This window comes from Pithys albifrons, chromosome 4, assembly GCF_047495875.1.
Source record: "Pithys albifrons albifrons isolate INPA30051 chromosome 4, PitAlb_v1, whole genome shotgun sequence".
NCBI classification, from domain to species: Eukaryota; Metazoa; Chordata; class Aves; order Passeriformes; family Thamnophilidae; genus Pithys; species Pithys albifrons.
The window spans coordinates 38252146-38279220 of NC_092461.1; the positions used below are offsets into that span (position 1 = coordinate 38252146).

Genomic DNA, 27075 nt, shown 5'->3' on the forward strand with positions numbered 1-27075 from the left:
TAATAAAACCAGATCAGAAAGTTCATTTCAACAGTGTCTCTTTTACTGTCACTTTAAAAGAGATGCTCTCACACTTTTTGCCTGCATTTGTGCTATGGCCACACTCAGGCTGAAAAGCAAACTCTCAGGATGGGTATCTATGTCCCATAGTTCAGACTCTGCTGGGATGAGCCTGGCTCCATTTTCTGCTCTCCCCATGGAGGGATTAGCCTCACCCACAGAGCAGGTAAAGCTGCAGCTCCAGCTCATGGAGGTGTTGAGCTGGCTGTGGTCAGCATGTGCTGCTGGTAAAGGCACTGCATGTTCGAGTAGGGTGACTGGGGGGCCTGAGGTTCACACAATTATACATTGTTACAGCCATGCCCTTTGTGGCACTCCAGCTAGTGAGGTGATAGCAGTAACACCTTCTCTGGCCATGGCTTTCCCGACCATCCATGAGCTTCTGTTACCTACTCAGGACCACAGCAACAGGAGCAGCAACTGTTGCTACTAACAGGCTAGGTCTACACAAGCCATCTGGTGCTTTATTGCATGAGAATCTTCAGACTGTTCTAAGGCAGATTAAGGTGCCCTTCTTTAATGTTTAAGGCAACAGCCTCTTGTGCATGGAAGCTCTTACATCAATTAAATTCCTGTACTGAAGTGTGCAGGTGCAATCCAAAGTAGTACAACCTGCATAAAACAAAAGCCCACCTGAAGCTCTAACCCATTTCTGTACCCACAGATTTGCAGAAATCAATGCTGCTGTCATAATGTAAAGATGCTGTATGGCCATGCAACTGCATTGACACTGAAGGAACTCATATTTAACAGTGGTTCCACTGAAATGTATTGCTTTTGAAAAAAGCCTTTAAAGCCTGCTTCTTGAGGTTCTGGGTAACCAACAGTTAAAGCTCTGTTTTCAAATCATCCACTCTGAAAGTGCTCATAGACAGCAAAAGTAGTGATTCTCATAGTGCAGCAGCAGAAGAGTGAAACCCCACATCCAGTTTAAGTATAAGCCTCACAGTTTCCATTACTGCTACTGTAATGATTTTGCAACTCCCATTTATTTTTCACCATTTCAGCTGTTAGTTTGTGGCAAATATTTGGGGGGAGGGGGGGAAGAACCCAAAACCTCAGATACTGCCTATCCTTGACAGGAACAGTCCTGGCATGCCTGGAATGTGTAAAACCACAAAAGAGCCATTTCTGTTCATATTACTCCTTATGAAATCCCCTTTTACAGAAGACTCAGCACTGGAGGCTTCAGCCACGCAGCAGAGCCCCTTACGGATTGTCTTTTGCTTTGAAATGTGACTTATCAGCCGGGGCCCAGGCAAGTTTGGGTATCTGACTGTTGTGCCCTTTGCTTCAAACTCCGGGACTGTTATGTGCACACAGCTGCCAAAGTGCTCAAGCCATTTTGCTTCCCTCCTTTGTCCCCAGGTTCAGGGTAGATAAAAGCTGCACCAGGCTTGCTGCCTTACCAGTGCCAATTTGACTGTTAATTTTACTTTTAAGAAAAACCAAATAATAAAACCCATACCACACACAATGATTATCACTGTTACCCACAGAAAGGCCAGAGCAACCACAATGTGATTCAACGAGACCAGAGCTGCAGTGGGTGTCTCTGGACACACTCAAGACAATGCACACACTAGCAATGCAGTTCTGCAGCTCTCTGACATGTCCTTTTCGTGCTGTTTCTACAAGTCTTTTTTTCACCCTCACAACTTGTAGCAACAGTGCAATGCTGCAATCGGCAGAGCAGAGTGGAAGCCTGGTGCTAGCAAGGCTTTGATCAGCCCCTTGCACTTAGAGGGATACCTACTGGGCACAAGCTAAGCAGATGCCCAGAGAGTTGTGGATGCCCCATCCCTGGATTCAAGGCCAAGGTGGAAGGGTTCCTGAGCAACTCAATCCAGTCAAAGGTGTCCCTGCCCATGGCGGAGGGGTTGAACTAAATGATCTGTAAGGTACCTTCCAACCCAAAACAGTCTGTGATTCTATGTGAGTTTGCTTTGCTGGAGTGAGGAGGTGACCAACTCACGTCACTGCATTAGTGCAGTGCTGCGCACATCTCTTGAGGTACCTCAGGAGGGTCAAATCCTACTTCTGGGTAAGTTACTAGGTAAACTTTTGCTATCTTCTTTTTGATTCTTACCTCTCCTCTTTCCTTTCCTGAGCTTTCTGAAGGTTTCTAGGCTTCCCAGGTAGGCCAGCATTGCAGGCACATGGCAATCTGTAGTGTGAGGTTCATTTCTAGATTGAATTTCAGAAAGTACCAGAGGAATTCAGGGCAAAGCTGAAACATAGGCCTTTATAACACCAGTTTTCAGCACTTACTGCCTTTTGTTTGTTCCATTTTTGATGGAGAACTGAAAAATGCAAGAAGCACTGTAGTTCATAAGCAAGAGGTCTGGCAGGACAAACGTTAAAGACTGTAAGAAAGCACAGGCAAAGAAGTATTTTGTACAAAACTGAAAAAAGAAATGATAAATGATAAGCAGAAATTCCCCAGTGGGCTGAGTTTATTGGTGTGATTGCTTTCAGGACTTTTTTTTTCTTGTTGTACCACATTGATTTGCATACAAAGCATCTCAACAGGAAATATCATCTGTTCTGGAAAAAAAACCCCAAGAAGGATAAGGATTGTTACTGTCAAGAGTAAAATGGCTTTCAGCACCATATGATGTGCCAGAAAGCCTCTCTCTTTGTGAGAGCAACTTGCAGTGGCACGTTGCATCTCCTCTTTGCTCCCTGCCCTGTATCCCATCTCAGGGACAGCAGTGCATGATGCAGCTCCTCAGGAGAGCTTCCATAGTTAGAAAATCTGAAAATAAAAGAAAAACAAGCAGGTGAGTTGATTTGCATTCCAGATTCACAATTAACACAGCACCAAATTAGCTCGTAGGAAGTGGAGGAGTAAAAAGGAAAACCACCAACTTGAAAATGCAAATCTTCACCCCACTACAATCACAAGCCACAGCTAGGATTCCTACAGGCTGGGAAGGTGCTAGCAAGAACATATTTTTCACTACTTTTTCAGTGTGGTCACTTCATGAACTCCACAGTGGCTTGTGATATGTGGTTTCATTTTTATACCATATATAGTCAGTTTCATTTCCTGAAAAGAACATGAACAGAAAAGCAGAAAACCTTTAAAATTATTGTACAGGTCTTTCTGTCCTTTCTTTCTCCTTTTTGTCTTTTATTACTACCCTGATGCACTAAAAAAACTAGCATTTTTTAAAATTTGTACAGCATAAAAAATGGATCTTTTCCCAAGGCTCTTGGATCTTAAAGAATATAGGTTGCTGTTTTGAAACTCACACACTAACCTGGCAGCACACCATGAAATTGCAGCATTTTGTTTTCGTATAGTATACATACATAGATAGATAGATACATACTATTCCCCTGCATATGGCTACCAGGAGTCCTGCTTCAGCCTCAGCAGGGAGACCAGAAAGCAAGATCTGTTCCACAACCCTTTGCAATGGTATTGCAGGACCTCAGCTATCCGTGACCATCAACAGTCAAAGCCCCACAGGAAGCACAATGGCAAGTAAAATCTTGCTTTACAGATGAGTAAATGAGATGGAGTAGTTATAACAATACAGCTCTTTGCTTTTTTCTGCAGAACTCAGGTCATCACCTCATCTGTCTGGGCCCTGTCCCTCTCCCTGTGGGACCCCATATCCTTAGCAGAGACTATAGGTTTTTTCCACTCCAGGGATCCTCCATACTCCTTTTCCCTCCTGGCTGCTGAGAAACACTCAGGCTTTCCAAGCAGTTACAGATTCTATTTAAGCCAGCATCTAGGCACACCCCAATGTCCCAGGCAAGCAGCCGTCACTCAGGAGTAGGGTTGGCAGGCAGTTGTTGGGACCACAGGGCAACTGGGATCTTAGGAAAGAAACTGCAGCAAAGACCAACAGCATGCTCGGGTGCAGAAGCAAAGGCTTTGGACAAAGGGTGGAATCACTCAGTGCTTGGGGAGCGCGATATTCCCTAAGTGAAACACCTGTAGAAACAACCACAACCCAAGAGCATGAAGGCCCAGAATGTACTGCTGCCACCATACCTATGTTCCCTTCAGGACATCACTAATTCCACTCTTGAATGCAGTCCCACAATGACCCACATGAAAATGTTCATTTCAGTTTGGCCAAGGAACCTTTGTCTGTGACCCATGTGCAGCACACACCAGACCACCTCCCTCCCCTATACACACAGATTTAACAACAAACAGGATTCCCTAAGCCCCATGTATAGCACCAACCACAAAACAGCTCTCCATACTGCACAAGGCTGCTACTACTATTTCACAGAATGGAGACACCTCAAGGAACCTTCTCTGTCCCACAAACTGCAATGTTCCAGTATAGGATGAGCAAACTACACTACCAACACAGCTGTCCACTCACGTCCATAAAGGGTGTTGGAGCAATGTCTTGCTTCCAGTCAAAATAACTTATGTGGCTAAAAGACATGAAATGTCACAACTGAGATGAAAAGAGATCTTACAGACAGCAATACTGAGCTCCATCTTCTCAGACAGATCCATACAAACCACAAGACAACTGTCACATGCACTTGATGTGCAGGAGAGGAGGCGGTGGAAAAGAAGAGGTTCATCTCCTTGCCCCAGGTCACCCAAGAGGTCAGTGGCAGAGCCATAAACCAACCTCCTCCTCTCTGTCTGAGAGTCTTGATGCTCCATGCCCTCTTCATGCCTCTGTCTGATAGCCAAGCTGTACTAGGAAGTAAAGTTGCTCTCCTCATGGTGTACATAACCATATTTCTTTTTGAAGACCATTGCTTAAGGGATGCCAGCTCCCCACAGAAGTCGGTGCTGACCAAATATTATCTTTCCAAAATGCAAACTTGTATACACATTAAGAAACCTGTCCAGCTTTGACAATATGCTCACCCATGTGTTTTTAGATGTGCTCTAGTCTTACAGGGCCTCTGAGGGCTCTAAGGGTTTAAACACATGTGCGGCTTTTTCCACTTGGAAGTGAGACCAGAAAGCATTTTTACACCTACCTATTCACAGGGTTTTATTTTCAGTACAGAAGAGGGTATTGGGTCGCTCAGTTTCAACTTCTGCTGAAATTCCTGTGTGACCCAGGACAGCTAATTTCAAGCAGTTCTGATTCCCCGTAGTGACTTGTGCTAAACTAAATTTCTATAACTGCACCCATACCAATGTCTGCATATATCAGCAAGAGAAACCACAGCTTCAGATAAAATTAGTACCTTAGTACAGAAATAAAGATTAAAAAACCCACCTCCTCCTACTTGTTGATAGGTGAACTCCTGAAGGCAGATATGCCTTCAAACAACCTCTCTCTTCTCTTACCACTCTCCCATTCCTCCATTCTTTTGAGCAATTTCAGGGCAATACTTGGCAGCCTTGTTTGTCAGAGGAGAAGGATGCTTTCTGTCTGGGAAGCTGGGAAGACTCTGTTGGAGCAGAGCAGACCCCGGGCATGCAATTACCCAGGCAGTAGCAACAATATGTTAATTCACTGGATCACTCTGAAATGAAGCACAGTGCAGGTCCCTGGAAAAAGTGAAAAGAAGCCTGTTAAGGAAACTGTTTGAAGACCTTGTGCACAGCATCCCCTTGGAGTCCAGACAAGGACAGACTTTGCACAGACATCATTTTTAGACCTGAACTGGCAGTCAGCATGCATCCTCTTCCCACCATCAGGCATCCAACAGATCTGGGGGGAACCACACTCAATGCTGACAAGGGACAACATCCTTATTTTAAAGAGCTGCAGACACATGGATTAGCCCCTGCAAGGGATGCCTTATCTGTAGCACATTCACCCTGGGCAGATCACAGTCACAAGGCCATGATGCCATGCACCCTCTGTCAGTATCCAGAGCTTTCTCACACTTTTGGGAGAACATTCTCCTTCCCTGGTGTCCTCAGCTGCCAAGTTCACATCCCAAGCTCAACCCCTCTATTCAGTTACCCAGAGCTCCTTAGGTAACTCCCATCCTCCAGGAACAAACAAGAAAGCCAACATAGTGAGGAGAGGAGATGGAGACTGAAATAGTCCTTAGGTGAATTTGCTGTGAGAAGCCAATGCTCTCAGAAGGTCCACACTGACTGACTACCTCGTGATGCATAATCCATCTGCTACTGACTAATTCCTCTAACACCCAACTAGAAACTATGGCCCAAACTATGCACCTGGGTTCTTGCAGAAAGAAGGATCAACAGTAGTGAACATCTAGGGAAAATGCTTACCCTATGCACTGGCTTTTTTGGAGACTGCTTTTGATTGTAAGATTAAGAGAAATCTTGTTTAGAAATGCATCTGTTTTGAATAGACCAATTTTGTTCTCCAAGGAGATGGGGAAAGCAAAGTACAATACTGAGCTGCAAAAACACCGGTGTCTAGCCATGAACCCTGGCCTTTGCAGAACTCCTGGTGGCTGTCCCTAAATGGGAGCACTTCATTGCCAGATGACGTGTCCCAGATCAGATGAGTTTCCTGAAAAGCACTGACAACATGTGGTTAAAAGCTTAGTCCAGACAAGCAGTGAAACAAGTCTGCTTTCTGGTTTTTGAGCTGAATTCAACACTTTCCATGTTTGCTCTCACAGGTTATCTGGGCTGCACAATCAGCAAAACTCCCACGAGGTTCAGCTACCAGGCAGTCTGTAATGGAGCTATTCTGGGGGAAAACACAAGTGTTACCGTGCTCATGGCTGTCCCAGTACAATTAGTCATACCTGATGGAAAGATACGCATCCTCACAGGGCTCTTACCGCCTTGTCAACAGATGAAGTCAAAATGAAAACATTCTAACTATCAACAAGCAACCTGAAAGCTGAATCATGAATTCTGAAAGCAGTCTCCATGCTACAGAGGTGTCTTCTCTGCAGAAGAAAACATCTGGATTCCTTCTATCTGTCCTGTGTTTCTTCTTCCCATATAATTTCTTGATACTGCTCAGTGAAATAACATTTTTTCTTTCATCCCACTCACACAATACTCCTCTGCTCTGGCTGAGGGCTGCTGTAGGGTCAGAAGAAGAAACCACGCTTGAGGCAGGAAGAGGAAAAGGCCAGAGCTTGAGTGGTGGGAAACAACATCCCAGTTGTCTTCTCCACATGACCTCGGACAAGTTCCCCAATGCTGCTTTGCCTCATTTCCCCACTGAAGTTGCAAGTTTCCCACCACACTGGCTGACTACCATGAGGATCTATGTTGTAGGCCTGGGGTTACCAGCCTGGGGTTACCACTGACAATAATCAGAGAATGATCCTGTGTCCAAGCTTCCCTTCCATGTCAGCATTTTGTTCAGTCACAGCACAGCTCAGACCATGATTTCATGTAGCATGTCCACCCGTGCACTTCACAAACATCTCTGATGGAGTCTTCTAGCTCCAAAGGTCTTGGCAAACATTCCTTATCACAAGAGCACAACTGCCAGGCTGGCAGCTTGGGAAATCCACTTTCTCTCTTTAGCACCTGACAGACACATTTTCACAAGACATTTTGCATTGACACTAATGACTGATGGAGAAGACTGTCAAGTGAATGAGTGGAGTCCAGCTTATGGCTGGTCCCAGGGGCAGAACATCAGAATGCCACTCAGTTGCTGGACTAGCTTGGATGTTACCTGGCCAGGGGGCACCACACTGATCTCAAAGGGATCCTGTGCTCACTGCAGGGAGGACCCTGGATCTATGCATGCATGCATGTTGGCAGAGCTGGGATCAGACACCCAGCGGTTCCTCTTGATAACCACTATGGAATTCATTTGGAAACAAATTTCTTTTTCAGAAGCCTCCTCCCTGGCACTGACAATTCTTTCCAGATGCAATTTGCACTGCCAGGGCTCAAAAGCAAGGTGCACAGGGGAAGCATGCCCTGCTCCACCTGCTCCACCCTGTGGGTGGCCGGCAAGACAAGAAGCTGCTCAGTGGCTCCACATCCTTTCAGAGCTCATAATTGGACAAATCTTCCAGATTTGGGTAATTCCCAGGCAATTTTCAAACAAAACCAAACATCTGCACTCATACCAAAGAGCAGACACACATCAAGAGTGAGGAACAATTGCTGTAGGTTGCCATGGCAGTGTGCATGGGTGATTTTATCACCCTTATCAGCTGCAAAGCATTTAGACCCATTATCAGAGAATACTGGAGTATTTTTTTAAGGGTGCAATAGGTAGGGGAAGCAGAAAATCAGTGCCAGCCATAAGTAAGCATTTAACATACAGAAGGCGCCCCAGCTTTAAGTGAGTGCCTCCCACGGGCATACGGACATTTACACAGCCCCAAGTTTGTGCTGGAGCTGACCAGCAATGCTGGGCTCCCCAGCAGCACCCCAGCCCAGTGAGTTCTTCCCTGCACAGGGATGAGCAGACCACCAGGGAGCACAGCGACAGTGAGCGGAGAGCACTCGCCTGTGCTCTCTGCCGAGCCGATGGAAGTAGGTCAATCCTTCTGCTTTGCTGAACCTTTTTGGCAGGTCAGTGCTGCGCTGCCGTTGTCGCTCGCAGCTCGTCATTTCTGCCGCGTGACAGCCAAGCCGTTCAGAAGTTAACGAATTCAATACATCTAATTAAATCAAACTTGGCATCCATTCAAAACCCATCTCATGGCTTTTTTTTTCTTTCCCTTTTTATTCCCTACTATTGGCGGTGAGGGACCCATGAGAGGAGAGATGCAAGTGAGTGTTGCTAAGGGGTGGGCCAGTTTTTACCTCTTTTTTATCTCAGTTTTTTATCTTTATCCTTTTTTATCTTATCTCAGTTTTTTATCTCTTCTTTATCTCAGTTTTTATTTCCCTGATGCTCTCCAGTCACAGAATCATAGAATCATTAGGGTTGGAAAAGACTTCCAAGATCATCAAGTTGTTGCAGAGATACTGTTTTCCTTAAGGGAATACAACAAACCCACGTGACATCAATCCTTATGCCTCTTTCCTCCTCCTCCGCCCCAGACAAAACTCTTCCACCTTCTTGCAGGCTTTGCAGAGGGTCCAACACAGAGACCTTTGACTCTCCTGCTGACACCCACCACACTGAACATGGACTTGGCAAGCAAGCCAAACTGACATGGCTGGCAAATGGAAGGCACATCAAATGCAACCTGAAGTCCCTGGGCTGGGCTGAACACACTGCAAGGTGGGGAGCACACCTGCCACCAGCAGACTGAGCAAAGCTAAAGCAGCAGGGAGACCACTGTAGATAGCTCATGCCACCCAGGTCTCCTCCAGCTGCTCTCTCACGCAGCTCCTGACTTCCACCATACACCAACACTGCTTGATGAACATGGTCATGAACATGGAATAACACTGAAGAAGCCATCCAAGACAAGCTAGTGCGTGGGCACAGAGCTCTTGAAAAAGACCACAGGATGAGGAGCTGCCATTTGGATGACATCCTCGGTGACATGGGGATACACTGGTGGGCTGTCAACACCTGCCCTCTTGTACAGACCAGTATGACGCTGGGACCACCCTGTCCAACCTCTCATGGCTCTTCATTATGGTAGATCCTTCCTCTTCCACCAGATCTTCCACTTCTGCCACGTCCTTCCTGCCGTGTGACAACTACCTTAAAGTCAGGACACAGCCTGCTGTGGTGACACAGGCTGCTGCCTTTCTGTGCCGTGATTCACAGGTGCAAGCAAAAATGCCACTCCCGATTACTGCTAAAGGTGCTTGGATCATGTCAGAAGAACACAGCTCTGACCCTTGGAGAAAGTTTATTATCTTTTCCATATCTCTCAGGTCTTCTGTAGCCTTACTGGCCTGGGGAACTAGGACTAGGAATATGCCAGGTGCAACCAGACCAAGGCTATGTTGTTTCTTTCAACCAAGCAGTTTCCTCCTTAGATTGATATGAAAGAGCTCTTTGCAAAGAGAGAAGTATTTTATATCTGTATGGTGGGTTTTTGCACAGAAATTCACCTGCAGTCTGTTCCCTGCCATCTCCTCAAAGCCATACTTGGCCTGACTGCTCAAAATGCAGCTGTTTACCTTCCCATGACTGTACTATTTCCTCTCCTTTAATCCACCCTCCTTCAAAATAGTTCCTAAAATACTTAAACAGCTCTGGGTATCTCTTCCTCCAGACTCCTAAGATGACACCATCCTGCAGTGTTGCTTTGCTGGCCAGCAGAAGTCAATGCATTGGAAAAGCTCTAGCCCCCAGAGCTGCAGCAGTTGCAGCAGTTGGGTGCTGCTCTCTGACAGGAATGGATGTTTTGTGCAAAAGTTATTGCTCATTGCTTTCTCAGGACTATGAAAATAGTCTAAAAAGCACTTTGAACTCCTCTGGGATGAAAGACACCAGAAGAGTGCAAAATATCCCTCTCCTCCATGGCAGTCAGTGTTACATGAGTCACTTCATGACCACAGGAAATCACTACTCTGCAAGCAAGCTGCCCGTTCTCACACAGGAAATATGATGCATGATGCTCTGCCATGCTCAGGATCAGCAGTCCCCTCTGCTCTTTTCCTCACCTTTTGCATGAGGGCCATGCCCAAGGCTGCACACCAGCAGAGAAGGACTCCTGGGTTGGAGGAAAGTAATGGGAGTACAGGATACCAGTTCAAGGCAATTACCTTGGCTGCTGTGAAACAGCATGTCTTCCCCATCATCACCAGCTGTCAGTCTCTCTCATGTGCTGACTTGCTCTGTCATACATCATATGTACATTTATACTTTTATACATTTCTTTCATACTGATCAGATATAAGCATGGAAGTTATGTGCCCTCTATGACAGAAGCCTGTTCCAGCCATGCCAGTGGTGCTGGGTGCTGCATGAATGCAGAGGAAGAGGCAGCCTTGGAAGACATGTGGGTGGCCCCAAGAGAAGATAAAAAGACCAAATGCCACATGACACTGAGTTTTAAGCAGTGGTCCCTCAAGCTGCCCAATTAAGTATCAACTGTCTTTTGGAGAGCAAAGGATAGTTAGAGATTCTGGTGGGTTTAATACTGGGGTTGATGGGAGCTGCTCTGACTTTCAAATACAGAAAGAAATAGAGTAACTGCTAAGTATAGAGCAAACACTATGGTCAATGAGGTTTTGGTCTCTTTGCAGTGGGTTTTGCAATTGGCTTTCTTCAAAGGATGAGGTGATGTAAGAAAGTCCCATCTCTGCATTACACATCATTTCTTCCATCAGGAAGGATCCAATTTACAATTATGTGATCTGGACTGCTGGAACACATCAGATTCTCACCTTTACAGCACAGACCTAGGGCCTGTTCGAGTGGAGGGACACAGGACAGCAGTGATTTGCACTTCCAGGGTGAGAAAGAAACCAGAAGATGCCTTTGGCACTCACATACATACAGCATGTCAGTGAGTGCAAGTCAGTGTCCTCAGAGGAAAAGCCGTGAGCTCAGCATCTCCTTTGCACTCAAGTGTTTTCCCTTGAATAAACTTCAGATGTAAGGAAGGCCAAAAAGATAAATTAATTCTAATGTATTGGCTCTTTTACAACATCAAGGTTCACATGGGGCCAAATGGTAGGGCAGGTGAACAACTCATGAGTCCTTGGAACAAACACCATCAGCTAGGGAGCTTCACTATCCCTTCAGCAGCAATTTCTCTCTTGTCTCTTCCCCTCTCCCAGTCCTAGATGATGAATCTAAAGAAAATGATTGACAAAGACAGGAGAAAAAATCCAGGCAGCCAGTGTTCCTAGTGTTTCCAAATCCTGTGCACTCCCTCTGGTCTTCCAGATTACAGAAAGCAGCAAACAGCTTGCCTCAGGGCTGGTCTGGGTCTCACCATGGCTGCTTCCAAACCCAGCTCAGCCAGGACAAGCCTGCACTGGTCTCCCTATCCTTCCTCCCTTCCTAAAACAGGATCCTCATCATCAGCCTGAGCCCAGCCTAGCATGCATACCAACATCTACAAAGCACTAAGACAACTGACCAGCACAGGGCAGCCTGTGAGTGATTCAGCCAGCCCAAGACCAAAGGCTGGGACGTTTCACACCACCCCTGCCAATGTCTCCATTGCTGGCAGGAGCCCTGCAGGACCGTGACAGGAAATCAGGTCTTAATCACCATCTCACTTTTCATTCCCCACTTCAGTTCTGCTATTTTAGCAGCTGCTGCGAGCTGGCTCCACTGTCAGATGAGCAGCCATTGGGGCACAGGATTTAGCTTGAGTGTTTTCAGGTTGCAACTCCAAATGCAAAGAGAAACATGAAGCTGAGGGAGGCTAATGGGTAACAATCAGGCAGTGATCAAGGCTTTAAGACACAAATCAAGCAAGCACCAGCCTCCTGCCCAGGCTGACACTGCTTGGGACAGGCAGCCAGGCTGGCAAGGCCATAGGGGCAGGATACTGGCACTATGCGCACCTACTGACTGGGCTTGCTGCCCACCTGGGACAGTTGTGTGACATGGTCCAATGCAGACGTGTCTCCAGGTGCTTCCCCTCCTCCTTGTTCATGATACATCTGCAATAGCAGGGCTGGACTGTAGCAGCTAACTGCTCAGGCTCTACAGCAGCCAGGGAGAACTCCCCTTGCAGGGGGGTATCCACTGCCACCATAACCAGTGCAGAGATGGCAGAGTCAACCCCTGTACACCTGCACCGGGAACCACCTAAAAGGGAGACGGTGCTGGGATCTGGAAAGAGACATGTCCAGAGCTCACTGGCACAACCACCCCGTGCACCAGTACAAGAACACTCACCAAGTGACCATCAGCCCACGCTCCCCATGCTCACGTCGCCTATGGACCTCAAGAGGCAGCAGCACAGAAAAACATGAGGTTGGATTTTGTGCCCCACTTTAGCTGTTTCCTCCTTTTGCAGCTCCTCAGCCCAGATACAGCAGGAGTTAATGAGAAAGTGATTCCAAATATCTTCAGTCCTGAACACTTAAAAGTTGGACTTAATGATCTTTGTGGGCCCCTTCAAACTCAGAATATCTTTCATTCTATGATGCCCAGGAAGGGAAGCCCAAAGCAGCTGGGCTTACAAGGATGGTAACACAGAAGAGGTTCCCACAGCTAGCAGTCCTGCTGCTTCTCTCCTCCCTCCTCCCTTCATAGGGAAGCCACCCCACAGCAAAACTAAAATCATAGAATCACAGAATGGTTTGGGCAGCAACTGACCTTCAAAGACCACCTAGTCCAACCCACCTATCATGGGCAGGGGCATCTTCCACAAGATAAGGTTGTTCAAAGCTTCACCCAAACTGACCGTGAACACTTCCAGGGATGGAGCATCCACAACTTCTCTGGTCAGCCTGTTCCAGTGTCTCACCACACTCACTATAAAAAACTTTCCTCCTCCTGTCCAGTCTAAACCTGCTCTCTTTCAGTTTAAAATTGTTGCTCCCCATCCTGCCACTACAGTCCCTGATAGAAAGTGTGCGCCCTTTCTCTTATAATCCATTTCCTAGATATTGAAAGGCTGCAATAAGGACGCCTTTTCCTTTCCTCTGCTTTCCTTGGAGCCTTCTCTTTTCCAGGCTGAGCAATCCCAACTCTCAGCCTGCCTTCAATGGTTAACATCCCAGAAGGATCCAGACACCTTCACATACCTCCAGGCAAACAAAGTCACCAAAACCCACTCTTCGACACAGTGCCAACAATATCAGCAGCCAACAAAACTCTTCCCTGTTCACTGTCTCTACTGAGATGAAGGCAGTAGAGAGACTGACCCTTCCATCCCATTCACATATGGATGTTTCCATCACAGCCTGGCGCTGCGATGTCATGTTTGGAAAACCCATAAGGGCACAGGAAACATGAGCAGAGAAGCTGGTGACCTTGCCCTTGGGGAAAACACACTGAATTGATCAGTCAAGATGAAACCTCACAATAACCCTCTCCCTTATAACACCACAGTCATTGTGATGACTGTTTTGAAGTTCACAAGGCCCCCTCCATGGTGATAGATGGCAGGTAACAAGCATTTCTATGTCTCACTTATAGCAGCACAGCAACCTCCTGGAGAGTCCATAAGGAGAGGCAGCAAAAGTGACAACAGTGTTCTCATGGCTGGCCTAATGCCTAGAGGATGACATGTCAGGATGAGATGTCAGAGCAGACTTTGAGCCTGTCATTTGACTGAAATGTCAAATATTCCTCTGTTGGCTTCCCATCAGTTGCAAGGTTTTCCCCTAAAGCAATCACACAAAGGTGATGCTGTTTAAAATTCATTTCAGATGTCTGCTACTTGTATGGTCACCTATTAGCCTATCCAAACAACGGTTTCATCAAAGCATCTTGTGACACTTGCCGAACACAATTTGCCCAGACAGGGTGAAACAGCTGGGGATCTCTTTTGTGTAACTTAGGTACCAGCATCAAAATGCCAAGTGCTAAAATTATTAAATCCTTGAACCAAAACACAAAGCATCTTTTCCACAGAACTAATTAAATCTTTGGGAATAGGACAGTATTTACTTCCAGCCTTCCCCATACTGCCTCAAGCAACATCATCCCTGAAAAGCTCCCACATGGTTCTTGTGTCATGCCCTGTCCTACCTTTGCCTCCCCTGTTGATAGATCACAGCTGTAGTGTGTGATACAGCCACTGCCAAATTGCCAGTGTCCTACAGAAGTTTTCCCTTTTCCAAGCTGACCTTGATCTGAACACCATCTTCTTCAGAAATGGATTGAAAGTAAGTTTTGCTGCAAGAAGGTCTCACTAAACTTGCTTTAACATCCCCCTCTACTTCCAAACAGCTCACCACAGCCTGGGGCACCAAGCATTGCTACAGCAGGTATAAGATTCACCTCACCCACCCTCTAGCCATCTAAAATACTTGTATCTAGTCTAAGCGAGCTGGCTGGGGGCATGCCACATCTGATCAAGAAAAGGTATTTGCAGTGTTGGCATCTGCATCCAAACAAGTCGGCATAGGATGTTTTTGCAGTCGGTGAAGAATCTGCCACACAGCGAGGGAAGATGAAGTTGTAAGTCATCCCATTGATCAGATTCATCACACCTTAAACCCTACAGACAACATTGACTAGATCTCCTCTGACTACAGCATAAACCAAAAGCTGCACTGCTGACCTACATGGGCGATTGCCATGCAATTACTCCCACCTTGCCAACTAGTCAAATGTAAAGAAGCAGAGATTTCCAGAGGGCAAAACTGCTCTCAAAGCCTAACTTCAGCACATGAGATGTCACTGCCCCCACCTCAGTGCATTTCCAGCCTTTAATTGTCCACCTCTCTAGTAAGGGGAGGCAGAATAGATATGCCACATTTTGGCTTCCCCCCTTGTGCTCCAACTCTCCCAGTAAGAAAACATGATTTTTTTCCTCATACAGAGCAATGAATAAGGTGCAGCTGCACATGTAGCCAATCCTATAGCCCTGTCTCTGTGGGTAAGGTAGCAGCTTTTGGCAGGTGGAAACTGAGAGCATCTCAAAGAGCTCCACAGGGATTCATTTCACATGAGGATGGTTATCAGAGCGTGCAGATGAGTTGTACATTCAGCACAGCTGTATTAACACATCTCGGTAAAATACGCTGAGACTCCAAGACAGAAAATGCCACATGGGCAGCTAATTTCCACCTAATAGCACATTTACCTCTGGTAGAAGTTATAGACTGCAAGTGCTTCATGAGCCATTTGCAAGAACATTTGTAGGCACTACTGAGGAACACAGGAACTTAATTATCTCTTTTAAAATGACTTGTGTGATTTAAAAACCTATTTGGACTTCAGGGGCCCTGGGAACTGTAATCCCTGATCTAGTTGCTCAACTGGCACAATCTTGAAGTTACCACACAGGCCACTCAGGTTGCTTTAAATTGTTCTACCTACCCACCAAACCCACAAACATGCCCCAAAATCCACTGTCTCGAACCAGCAGAGAGAAGTAAAACCCCAACAACTCCTTCCTTATCCTTACTCACTACCTGCCTGAGCTTCCCAAGTGCTGGCAAGAGTTAAAATCCCCTCTACTGGAGTCAGCAAACTTTCAGCATGAACACATGCCCAAGCATCTTTAGACATAAAATATATATATTTAGGGAAGTTATTATGCTTCTTGGAAACTTTTTGCAATACTATTAACAGGGCTCAGCAGCAGTTTTTAGAGCCTGCTGGCAGTTCACAGCTTGAACCAAAAGACATACCAGGCGCGAACCCTCTTACTAATAATGTCCTGCAGGGCTGGAAAGCCCCTGTGCGTCCCTCACCCCTGTGTGGCAGTGAGGTGACATGGCTGGGTGCTCGATTTGAATATATATAGTTGAGACCACCCACGGGGAAGCACAAATCCTGCCTCTGAGCTGCCATCCTGACCCCAGTGAGGCAAGGTGAGCAGGGCAGGGTCTGGTGATCTCATTTCTCTACCCCAAAAGTATTTCCCCCGAGTGACGGTTAAGAGCATTCATTAGAATTCAGGGGTGTTTTTAGGCATATCATTGTAGGAGGAAATGCCCAAAGTGGAAGAACACACTGGTATAATTCCTGATAGCCTGACCCTTGCATTCATTGGCTGATGCCATGCGATCTCCAAAAGCCAAGCCCTCACCCTTTCTTCCAAGAGCAACACTCAGAAAAATTTAGTCCCGACATAAGTTCATGGAATGTAAATACCTGATGCAAAGTCTAAATAGCGGAGGCCTTACAGGCATTTTCTATCTACATGGCAGGAGCCTAATTGAGCCTATGTTATAAGCTATCATGCAGGGGCTTCTGTTGAAGCCAGATGCAATGTAATTTTTTTTTTCATTTTATAGCATGAGCAGGACACAGTTCTTTACTTCAAAGTGGCACAATAGTCTGAAGAACAGAAACTCCAATGAGCATAGCAAAGCATCACAATAATAGAACCACTGAATGGTTTGGGTTGTAAGGTACCTTCAAGTATTATCTAGTCCAACCCCACTAGAGATCTCTCACTAGATCAGGTTACTCAGAGCTTCATTTAGCCTGACTTTGAACACTTCCAGGGACAGGGCATCCACAACTTCTCTAGGCAACCTACCCCAGTGTCACAACACCCTCACAGTAACTTTTAACTCTAAATTTTTCTCATTGCTGTATGGTGCTTTGCACCCCTCCAAGCTAAAGCCACTTCAGTCCCCTGCCATCCCATGTGGGTTAACACCTTCCCAGTAGCTCCTGCCATCATGTATGTACCCCCACCTTCATATCTCAGCCCCTTTTGCATCTCTCCCAAAGGCAGGTTCCTTCCTGTTGCTCATCACTTCTTAAATCTCATCACCGATTGTTCACACAGCCTTAAGGCCTGTCAGTGGTTTTGGAAGCAGAGAAAGGTTCAGGTGCACACTGTCAGGTAGCCTGCAAATTCTCACCTGAACATAGTAATTTCACGGGCTCTCATGGAGCTCAGCACACTGGGCACAACTTTCACTTGTCATTGAGTGAATTTATTTTTTCTTCACTTTATTGCAGCCAGTATTTTATAACTCAAACTTAATAACTCAAAAGTAACATCCCACAAGAGCAGTTGCCTTACCTGTTTCTGCACCTTCTGGTTTGTCGTGCTGGAGAAGGGATGTAATGGCTCTGGAAAAACAAACAAAAAAACCACCCCAAAGAATCAAGGAAAGCCACTAATGGCATCTATTAAGAAGACAAAAATTGCATGTCCTGGAGAACAGCTACAAAGCAGCAGCCTTTCAACACTAGCTTTCATTTCAAAGTGACAACTTGAAATTACATGAGCTGCCCCATACCCTATACCTCACTGAGGGAAGCAAAACATCTACTGTGAACCCTTTAGATCAACAAACTAAGGAGAAAAGGTGCTAGAGACCCAAAACACATTAATGGAAAAGCACAGATGATGAAATCAGGGTTCCTGGCTCTTGGCATTACATGGCAGCTGTTATAAAACAGCTCAGCTGCACACTTATCAATACTCTAGCATGAGTCATCTGTAGTACTTATCTAATGGTGAGTAAGCTGCTCCTGACGGTCATACTTTCCAAATAAATCTGTGAAGAAAACAATAGGGGGAAAAAAGAACTATCAAAACATGTTATCAAACCAATAAAATGAACAGGATGGTATTTGGTCAGCAAGACAGCACCCAATGTGGCAGATGGGAAGTTGGCTTGGGGCTTATCAGATGAAACATGCACATCAGGAGCAAGACAACTATTAGGGTCCATATGTAGTATGAGTGAAGTACTGCTACACTAAACATAATGTGACCCTTCCTGGTGGTGGACACTTCAGCAAACACCTATGGCAGAGGCTGTACATGAAATAGCTTTTGAGACCAAGACTCAGATTTATAGATGTGGCAGTTTGGGGGTTTGTGCTCATCACTTCCTTGCTTGGCAGTGAGTGTGGGTACAAGTGAGGACCCAGTGCTCAAGAAAGAGCTTCTTGGGGTTGCTTTAGGTAACATCCCAAACAGCAGAGAAATCCCAACCCACTCATGCACCAGGTGCAAAATGATTCTGAACATGGAGGATGCTTCCTCACTTCCCTCTGTTTTGATTAAATCTCGACAACTAATTTGTGAATAATTTAGTAGTGAAATAAATGACAGAAAATGACAAAGACACTTTCATTCAAAACTGTCTGATGAAAGCAGCTCTGACCGACTGCACTGGCTCTTTTGCAACCCTTTGTGACCTTTGTGTTGCTGCCTGCCTGTGCCTTGGTGGACTCTGGTGAGCCACAGGAGTGAGGCCAAGACCTGGAGAACTTTCTCATGAGAGAAATCGCTGAAGATGGGGAGGAAATACCCCACAGGTCTCCCAAGGGGGTTGAGTCATCACATGGGTGTCTTGCGGAGATTTCAGAGGGGGAGTTTGGGGTGCAGAGGCAGAGAGGGGAAAACTCCAAACACCTCCGCAACTTCACACACCAGAAAGGGAGAGAAAACCCCATGAATGAATCACCTTGCCCTGACATCTGAGAGCCACCAAAGTGTTTTACACAGGCTGGCATGAATAAGAGGGGCCCATGCACTGTTCTTGCAGCCTGGCTGTGAGGCTTTGTGGGCAAGGAGATTCCAGGGTGGGTACAATGCTTCTGTCGGCTTGCCTGCAAGTGGGGAGCAGGCATGAGGGGATGGCTGTGGGGACCAGCAGAGACGCACTAAACCCCAAGAGCTCCACACCTAAGATCAAAGCCTAAGGTGAGGCCACCTCCATCTCCTCCTGACTGAAAAGGACTGGAAAATAAAAGCTCTTGCCATGGCTAGGACAGTGTTTCAGAGAATCACAGTTTGGGTTGGAAGCAACATTTAAAGATCATCTTGTCCGAACCAACTGCCACGGGCAGGGAAAGTTTCCAGTAGATGAGGTTGCTTAAAGCCCCATCCAACCTGGCCTTCAACACTTCTAGGCATGGGGTATCCACAGCTTCTCTGGGCAACCTGTTCCAGCATCTTACTATCCTCATCATAAAAAATTTCTTCTTCACATCCAAACTAAATCCATCCTCTTTCAGTATAAAGCCATTCCCTCTTGTCCTGTCACTCCACATCCTTGTCAAAAGTCCCTCTCCAGATCTCTTATAGCCCCTTTAGGTATTGCAAGATCTTCCCAGAACCTTCTCTTCTCTAGTCTGAACAAACCCAGCTCTCTCAGCTTTTCCAGTCCTCTGATCATCTTCATGGCCTCCTGTGGACCCACGAAAACAGGTCCACGTTCTTCCCATATAGGGGACCCACTGCTGGGACAGTTTCATGCTGCACTGCCAGCAGTGCTCAAGGTTAGCTCTTTTCCCTACCTGCCCCAGGGACTGAGACACTTGTAAGACAAGTGCAGGAATTGACACCATCAAGAACAAGCTTAACTGTGTTTTTCCCCTGGGCTAAATTCTGTTAAAGTCAGTGTTGCAGTGCTGCAGGATCACATGCTCCCAGGCACCAACACAAGGGATGGGCTGGTAATCAGTTTGGGAGAGTAAAGTCAGTGGGACCAGGCCCTTTGTCATTGGATGAAAAGGGACGCATAAGCAACCCCTCAGACAGTTGTTCTCAGCACTTAACCATCAACTTTGGAATAAAACTGATTCCTTCACTGGAGTACAGGCTCTGTATGGGGACAGTCATTCAGAAATAGAACAAGGCCAACTTATTCTCTCCTGAAACCTCAAACTCATCTTCATTAGATACATTTTCTCCCCTTTCTTTTTCCTTTTTTTTTTTTGTTAATATGATTGAGAAGGGCCTCCCTGGAGCATGAACACCATTTACATTCACCTCAGGGAAACACATAATCCTGCCCAGAAACAAACCAAACATCTCGGTCCCATCAGTCTGGCAAAAAAACTTCCCCAAAACTTCACTTCTGACATGATTAGAAACTTCCTTTTTATGTTCAGCATAATTACAGTCATGCCAGGTGAGAACCATTTGCTCCTGAATCATCAGCATCCTTTTGCCTCAGCAGGTCATCTCCTCCCTGATACACCTCTATGGGCCTGAGCAAGCCATGCTGCTCCAGGCTCTCTGATGCCAGGTCTTCCTGTTCACCTCTTCCCATTTAAATTTATCTGAAGAACACAAGAACTGGACCCAGTCAACACTCTTGGGAGGGCAACTTGTCCTCTGTGAAAACCCCTGTTTTTCTATGTACACATCTGCTGCTTTGAGAACTTTTTACTAGTCTTTAACTCTGGGTTTGGGGCTTGGTTTGTTTTTTTGTTGTTTTGTTGGGTTTTTTTCTTCTTTGGAGATGTATGATCAAAGTTGTCTTTTAAATGTCTAAATATGCAGACATTTCATAGGAAATCAGTATACAGGGGAAGATTGGGGGAAACTGTCAAATCTTACCGCCAAGATGCAAATAAAGTGCTGAGTAGGAACTGAACTGGCCACAGATGTAATCTAGCCCTGTCAGTGCTTTTGTAGTACATGTGATGCAATATTAGACACAAATTAGGAGAATCCTGCAAAGGAAAAGACCATTTCACCAGCTCAGTTTTGGTGGGAAAAAAAGAGAAGTCTATTTGGCCCAACACAGCATTTAGCCCAGCCAGTTTTGCAGGGATAAAAAGAGAAAAAGAAGGAAGCAATAATAATAATCTATGTAGCAACCTATCACAATTCTGCATGTTTCTATCGATAAATAAAGGTAGTTGTATTACAAGGATTGCCCATCTGTATTACGATACAAAGGCAAACAAATGTGCGCCACCAGCTTTGGACCAAGGCTCTGGAATTTACAGAAGCAAGGAAAAATCAACAGCAGCTTTGCCTGAATAAAGACTGCTGGTTTAAGCACACATGACTTGTGCCAATGTTCAGTGAACCAGCTTGGCTTGCATGCACAGTTAAAGATAAGTATCTTGATACATTTATATCAAAGAGGGAGAGGGGGAGAAAGTCTCGCATGCAAAACATGGTGATGTTCACACAGATCTTGCAGATCTGGAGGCAGATGAATGGTGCTCTCATAAGAGGTCACAGCTCTGGAGATGACAACCCCTCTGACATGGGCATTTCTTGAAAGGGGAGATCATTTTGCTGCCCCCACACACAGTTGCTCTTCACATGATGCAAAAGTCACATAGCAAGCATGCAGTGAGGTGACACAGCACTTCAGTCATCCATCTCCTCATTTTCTACATGTTGGAGAACATTTTTGGGTCCCTTATTTTGGGCTTGGAAGTTGGGAGACTTGATTCTTAAAAGAAAGTTGTGTGAAAATAGGTTCCTCTGAAGCACTGGTGTGTCTCTTTGCTTAGATAGCACCATTATGCTGGTACCGGTGAAGTGATTGTATTTTTAATGGAGCAAAATTGCAGTCATCAGTAGCATTCAAGAGAACTGCAGCTCAGCATCTCCTCGTCTGCAGTCATCTACTCCTGGATTTGCATCTGCTTTGGTCACTCAGCTCCATCCAGCTGCTCTGAGTGCATCTCCCAATCTGTACTGTAACTACTAATTCTCTTGGTGTGGAAATATAGTCATTATCTAAGATATCTGCAGCCATTAATTAAATTTCCAGCTCTAGGTACTGTGAGATGCTATCTCTCTTCGAAAGCAGCAGTCTTGACTCAGCATACAGTGGAGAGAGACGGACAGACCGTGCTTCTTCACTTTCTTCAAAGGTCAGCAAGGGAACACCCCGGAAACCCTGAGCAGTAATACCTCATCCTTAACCAATGTACAGGAGCTGTATTTAGGCAGCTGCCTGATCATAAGAGCTGCAAGGACACGTGTCTGTTCAGCAACAACCAACTTGAAATGCAGATGCCTTTATTAGCCGCCCTTGTGTTTAGCTTGGCTCAGGAGAGGGTGCTGCTCCATTGATGGGTCCTGCAGTGTATGGAAGAGCACTTATTAGTGCAGCTAATTATTGACAATGTGGTTACTTAGAGGGCTAAAAATAGCGTGATGTATTAATAGATGAAGTGCAAAACTGGGACACAGATGATGATGATTCTGATCTCAAGTGCGGCAGCATCCTACACGATCTCGGGTAAATCCCTTCATCTGTGTTTTATTTTCAGTTTACAAGCCAGGCAGAAGAATCACTTCTCAGAAAGGCCACAAGGCTGAATTCCTCAGCATCCGGGAGCACTGAGAGGTCCTCTCTTGTATCTCCACACAAGTGGAAAACATTCCTGCGTCAGTTGGACTGGCTTCCTTACAATAATTTCACGCCATTTATGTGGCAACTCAGGTGAGAGTTCCCAGAAAGCTGTAACATTTACCTTAAATATCTGAGTTCACTAATCACTGATCAAAGGAATGCAGACTTTGGAAATGGTTTCCAGTTGACCTGGAGCTGATGGAGCAGAGCGGCAAGCGAAGCCCTCAGTGCTCTGGCTTGCACCCGGCAGATTTGCAGACAGGAAGACCATTGAAAAGGGGGAAGTGTCTGGCTCACTTATTTCATGCAAACTTTAGCCAATTTAAAAATCTTAAGATTTTCATCTAGCTAATGACCAGAGACACAAAGACTTGTAACGACATTATAAACCCCTCTGTCTTCCCACCATACAAGCATGGTGTCAGCCCAGTGCCTGGGAGCACACACATGAGAAATCAAGCCCTTCCTCCTCCCAGTCTACAACCTTTCCAGTCAAACTAGTTACAAAAGCAAACAAGCTCCTAACTACCCTTCCAACCTGGACAAATACCACCACTGTGCTGAAGGCCATCTCCTTCACAGCAGCAGACCACACCAGCCAACCGAAGCAGAAAAGGACATGAGGAGCCACAGGTTGTCTCCCAAATCCCTTATAACCCAGAGAAGCTCCAGCGCCCAAACGTGACCAGCCCTGCAGGGGTTCCAAGGCACTCTGGCACTATGCAGGCTACCATCTCCCTGGTTTCCAGGCTTTATTTGGAACTTCACAATGCTGCTGGCTACATGCAGGCCAGATGTGCACAACCCTGGGTCCACCCATGCAAGCGGCAGTTGTGTGGATGCAATGCACTGCCCCAGGATGCCAAATAACCCCTCTACATTCCCTCTGATATAGCTATTTGTATGAAGAACTAAAAAATTGTCTTTAATGACAATGCAACTGCTGTGCTATAGGAGATCTGACTCCTAATAACTATAATGCAACATACCTTAACGAGTAAGAGGGAGTGGAAAACTAATGTGCCAAGCATTTGCAGAGGGATTCATCTTTTTATTTAAGAGAGGGCTTGCCTCTGAGACTGCAACAATGCAATCCCAGGGTCAGTGACAGTCCTTCATGTGCACTGATGTAGAAGAGATAAGACTCTGCCCTTGAGTGTTTTGTTACCTTCTGCTCAAAGAGTTCAAGATGATAAAAAAAAACCCAGCAAAAAAATATAAAAGGTACAAACCATACCAGTTTCAATACAAACAAATAGGAGTGCTTTCTTTAGCCTTTTCTACCATGGAAGGAGTGAGATAAGTGGACCTTTCATATAAGTGTTGTGAAAACAGCTGCAGGAAGATAACAAAAATTGAAATATATGTTAGATGTAACTGTCACCTACTGGCATCTCAGGCTGCAACTGTTCCCTCATTTAATCTCCACAATGAGCAAACAAAAACACGTAACAGGACTTCAAAAAGACATCATCCATCAGCTGCACAACTGGCTTCCTAACAAGGAAGGGTGCTGGCACCCCCTAAAGTGGAGGGTGAGTCCTGGAGGCAGAGCACTGAGCGGAAAGAGGAAGGATAGAGAGGGGAAGGAAGAGACCTGGGGAAGAGGAGGAGCAGTCTCCTTCCTCCTCCATATTTCCCTTCTTTCCTGCTCTCATGGTACCAAATTTCACAAGGCTTCTGTCACCTGACATGTTATCTACTGGACATAAACTACTTCACCACCCACGGGAGCAGAGTTTCAGTGAAACCCAAAGTGGCGTCAAGAGTCAAGAGTGGCCCAGTGCAGCCCAAGTTCCTCACTGAGCTCCAGCAGTCCCAGGAAAAGACCCAGCCCAAGGCTGAGGTGCTGGCACATTGTCAGGGCTTCAAGATCCAGCTTTACCATGCAGTAATCCTCCTTGGGTTTGGTGAGGTGTTTGGTCTCCCACAGAAGTCCACAGCAGCAAGGGCGCTGACACCCCTTTTCTGCACTTTACTTATCATAGGAACTCAGCTTCAGGACTGCTGCAGCCTAGCACCTGGGCAGACACCTGCTCAGCACTGCAGGTCTGTGCTGCTGGCTGATGGGTTCTAAGGCATGATACTCCACAAACCACCAACAGCAACATGAAAAGAAAGCAGCACCCTGAGAAAAAATAAGGGACATGCCTGGTGTGTGCTTCTTTCTTTTCAAGTAGATGGAACATTTTCAAACCTATGACTTAATTTTTTCTAAGATATCCATTTTTTATGTTGGGATAAAGCAATTTGTTGAGATGGAGGTGCTCTCCAAGTCCCCTGCATCTGTGATGGAACAAAGGATTTTTATCTACTTAAAGGTAGAACAAGATGTTTCAAATTAAAAAAAAATATGTAAACTGTCAAAAAAAGTGATTTTTTTAAATAATCACCTCAATCATAAGTGAAGTGAAATTAAATGAGTAAAGGGGAAACTTTAGCCAGACATTGGGAAGTATTTAACAATTTCATGCATCTTCCTGTTGGCAAAAGCTTCCCATGGGAAGATCAGCAGTGGGGGAGCGTATTCACCACCAGCTTCCCAGCTCAGGACTGCACTGCCTAATCCAGCACTGGCAGCATCCTGAGAGACGGATGAAGGTCCTTCCCAACTTGGCCGCTGCAGGACAGAGCTCGGCTGACTTCATCGGAAGTGAATCCCCCCCTTTCCCGTCTCCCCCTCCGGCCCCCCATTCATGTTAGGAAAGAGCCTGGCAAACCTTGGGGAGATTACAAGGCAGGGGAAGCAGGAGGTTAAAATGCTCTGAGGCCCCTTTCAGTCTAAAAGACAAAGTAATCGTGAAGCTAAAACAGATGCTTTGCTGAAAATAAAGAGTGGTTTACATGAGTCCCAAAGAGAAGCCAAAAAATTAAAATACCATACAGTCCCAGAAACTGTGAGCATCCTGCTCTTATAAATAACTACAATACTTAGTTCTACAATAATATTGTTGTAGTATTTTGAAATGGTGCTGAAAAATTACGTATGTTGTTTGAAAGATAAATTTGAAATGGCACAAAAAGCAGACCATGCCACTGAGTATGATGCAATGAAAGCCCCAAGTTTAAAAAAATATATATATTTACAATTTACTTCCATGAGTGACATGAGGAGGATTGACAAGATGAGCCACTCAGGCAGAGGGATGAGCAATCGCCTACTTAAATGAGCTCTCAACAAGAGCAATGGATGCCAAGACAAAGCCCATGGAGAGATTAAGTCAGCAAATGCCACTTTTAAATGTAATTACTGTTGATTCCTGTCCCACTTAGTAGACTGACCTGTTTCCCCTGAGACTCAGAGGGGAGCAGTATTCTGAGAAAATATTTCTTTAGATTCACTGACATTTGTCCACGGCCTTTTACAGTGCTTTGATTCTGCTCACCTGCGCAGGTGAAGGGACGTTCAGGCTCTGGGCTCATCCACTCCTCCACCTTTCTGCTGAACCTGTCACCTCCAACAGCTGCTGCCAGCAGTTTCTTGGCATGAGCATGTCTCTGCTGCTTAATGGACTGCAACTGTCATGTTTCTTCCCTCTCAATTAATGCAAATGGTTCCATTGCAATAGATCACAATTTGCATGATTTCAAGAATCATAGAGTTACAAAATGGTTTGGGTAGGAAGGGACCTTCGAAGATCATCTGGTTCTAATCCCCATGCCAAAGGTAGGGACACCTTCCACCAGACCAGGTTGCTCAGAGCCCCATCCAACCTTGCCTTGAACAATTCCAGGGATGGGATAACCACAGCTGGTCAGGGCAACCTGTGTCAGTGTCTCACCATCATGACTGTAACAAATTTCGTCCTTATGTCCAATGTAAACCTGCCCTCTTACAGTCTGAAGCCATTCCCCCTTGCCCTATCACTCCATGCCATTGTAAAAAGTCCCTCTCCAGACCTCTTATAGGCCCCTTAGGTGTTCTAAGGTCTTCCCAGAGACTTCTCCAGGCTGAACAACCCCAGCTCTCTCAGCCTTTGCTCACAGGTGAGGTGCTCCAGCCCTCCGATCATCTTCTTGTAGCCCCATTTAGGTACTAGAAGGTGCTCTAAGGTCTCCCTGAAGCCTTCTCTTCTCCAGGCTGAACAACCACAACACTCACTGTCTTTCCTCACAGGAGAGGTGCTCCATCAGAACACCACAATAGATAAAGGCAGCTCTCCTAGGGGTGAGCCCACCTCTGGAATTTGGGCTGATTAATTTTATCTATTTGATGACCATCTCTGGCTGCTGTGCCTTCTAACCCACCCTTTGCAATGGCAAAAACACTCTGCATCGTCTGCCCTCTATCTCCAGAGCTCCAGGAGAGAAACAGGTCCACCAAGTGAGGGAGCAACACAACCAGCAAGATTTACCTCTACCTTCATGTTGCTTTCCAGAAAGCTTGAAACACCTGTGCAACTGTGCTGGGACCTGTCAGTCAAACTGTGTTGCAGTTGCTCCACAGGTATTCACACAACAGCATTCTTCAGCAGGAAAACTATGACGTAGTGGCCATCACAGAAACATGGTGGGATGACTCACATGACTAGAGTGCTGCCATGGGGGGCTACAAGCTCTTCAAAAAGGACAGG

At 45.9% G+C, this 27075-nt stretch overlaps 1 long non-coding RNA gene across 8 annotated transcripts in view; it reads right to left on the reverse strand.

The window, feature by feature from the left end:
* Positions 1–2490: 2490 nt before the first annotated feature.
* LOC139671262 (uncharacterized) overlaps positions 2491–27075 on the reverse strand; it is a 135500-nt gene continuing 110915 nt past the window's right edge. For all 8 annotated transcript variants that reach the window (XR_011697699.1, XR_011697697.1, XR_011697698.1 and 5 more), the window contains 3 exons: positions 17455–17504; positions 5283–5557; positions 2491–2818 (listed from right to left, as the gene is read on the reverse strand). This is a non-coding gene — a long non-coding RNA (uncharacterized lncRNA). The remainder of the gene's footprint in view (positions 2819–5282; positions 5558–17454; positions 17505–27075) is intronic.